The sequence below is a fragment of the Panthera pardus genome, unplaced genomic scaffold (assembly GCF_024362965.1).
Source record: "Panthera pardus isolate Hobbes unplaced genomic scaffold, ASM2436296v1 HiC_scaffold_17, whole genome shotgun sequence".
Taxonomy (NCBI): Eukaryota; Metazoa; Chordata; class Mammalia; order Carnivora; family Felidae; genus Panthera; species Panthera pardus.
The window spans coordinates 107,537,502-107,540,220 of NW_026526732.1; positions in this window are offsets into that span (position 1 = coordinate 107,537,502).

Sequence of the window (2,719 nt, forward strand, 5' to 3'; positions counted from 1 at the left end):
CAATATGACAAGATGGAGGAATTTTCCCCAAATGAAAATTCAGGAAGAAATCACAGCCAGAGCCTTGTTAAAAACAAATATAAACAATATATCTGACCAAGAATTTAGAGCTACAGCCATAAGTCTACTTGCTGGGCTTAAGAAAAGCTAGAAGATGGGAATGCAAGCTGGTGCAGCCATTCTGGAAAACAGTATTGAGGTTCCTCAAAAAAACTAAAAATACAACTACCCTATGACCCAGCAATTGCACTACTAGGTATTTATCCAAGGGATATAGGTGTGCTGTTTCGAAGGGACACATGCACCTCCATGTTTATAGCAGCACTATCAACATAGCCAAAGTATGGAAAGAGCCAAAATGTCCATCAAAGGATGAATGAATAAAGAAGATGTGATATGTGTGTGTGTATATATATATATATACATATATGTGTGTGTGTGTGTGTGTGTGTGTATACACACACACACACAACGGGGTATTACTTGGCAATCAAAAGGAATGAAATCTTGCCATTTGCAACTACATGGGTGGAACTGGAGGGTATTGTGCTAAGTGAAATTAGTCAGAGAAAGACAAATATCATTATGACTTCACTCATATGAGGACTTTAAGAGACAAAACAGATGAACATAAGGGAAGGGAAACAAAAATAATATAAAAACAGGGAGGGGGACAAAATAGAAGAGACTTATAAATATGGAGAACAAACAGAGGGTTACTGGAGGGGGAGTGGGCTAAATGGGTAAGGGGCACTAAGGAATCTACTCTTGAAATCATTGTTGCATTATATGCTAACTAATTTGGATGTAAATCTAAAAAAATAATAAAATTATTTCAAAAAAGAAAAGAAAAGCTAGAAGATACCAGAGAAACCCTTGCTACAAAGATCAAAGACCTAAGAAATAGTCAGGACGAATTAAAAATGCTATAACTGAGATGCAAAATAAATTAGATATAGTGACAGCAAGTATTGAAGAAGCAGAGGAGAAAACAGGTGAAATAAAACATAAGATCATGGAAAATAATGAAGCCGACAAGGGAAAAATAATACTAGATCACAAGAGGAGACTTAGAGAACTAAGTGAATCCAGGAAACAAAACAATATCCATATCATAGGCATCCCAGAAGAGTGAGGAAAAGGGGCAGAAGGTTTATTTGCACAAATTATAGCTGAGAATTTACCTAATCTGGGGGAGGAAATGCATCCAAGTCCAAGAGGCCAAAGGAACTCCCTTCAAAATCATCAAAAACATATCACATATGATAGTGAAACTGGCAAAGTACAAATATAATGAGAATTGTATGATGCGAATTCTAAAAAGCAGCTAGGGACAAAAGAACCTTAACCTACAAGGGAGACACATAAGATTGGTAGTAGATGTATCCATTGATCTTGGAAGACCAGAAGGAAGTGGCAGGAAATATTCTATGTGCTGAATAGGAAAACCATGCAGCCCAGAATCTTTTACCCAGCAAGGCTGTCATTCAGAATAGAAGGAAAGATACAGACTCCCAAACAAAAACTAAAGGAGTTCATGACCACTAAACCAGCCCTGAAGAAAATTCTACAGAGAGGACGATCTGAGCAGAGAAAAAAAATAAAGGCCACGGCAGCAAAGACTACAAAGGATCAGAGAACATCACCAGAAACACAAAATCCACAGAGAACATAATGGCTATAAATTCATATCTTTCAATAAACCTCTGAATGTAAATGGACAGAATACCCCAATCAAAAGATACAGCGAGTCAGAACAGATTAAAAAACAAACAAAAACAAAAAACAAAAAACAGGATCTATCTATTTGCTGCCGACAAGAGACTCATTTTTGACCTGAGGACACCTGCAGATTGAAAGTGAAGGGATAGAGAACCATCCATCACGCTAATGGGCATCAAAGAAAGCTGGGGTAGCCATACTTATATCAGACAAACTGGATATTATTTTTTTAATGTTTACTTATTTTGGAGAGAGAGAGAGAGACTCAGAGCATGAGTGGGGAGGGGCAGAGAGAGAGAGGGAGACACAGAAGCCAAACCAGACTCCAGGCTCTGAGCTGTGAGCATAGAGCCCAACACGGGGCTCGAACTCACAAACCATGAGATTGTGACCTGAGCCGAAGTAGACAGCCCAGGCGCCCTGAGACAAACTGGATTTTAAAACAAAGACTGTAATGAGAGATGAAAAAGGGCATTATATCATAATTAAGGGGTTTATGCATCCAGAAGAGCTAACAATTGTAAATATTTACGCCCCCAGCTTGAGAGATTTCAAATATAAATATCAATTAACCACAAAATTAAACTCATTGACAATAATACCATTATAGTAGAAAACTTTAACACCCCACTTACAACAATGGACAGATCACCTAAGCAGAAAATCAACAAGGAAATAATGCCTTTGAATGACACACTGACCGGATGGACTTAACAGATATATTCAGAATATTTCATCCTAAGAGGCAAAATGCACATTCTTCTCGAGTGCACATGGAACATTCTCCAGAATACATTACATACTGGGTCACAAAGCAGCCCTCAACAGGTACAAAAAGATAGAGATCATGCCATGCACATTTTCAGATCACAACACTATGAAGCTTGAAATCAACCACAAGAAAAAATTTGGAAAGCCCTCAAATATACAGAGGCTAAAGACATCCTACTAAAGAATGAACAGGCTAACCACAAAAGTAAAGAAGAAATTTAAAAAT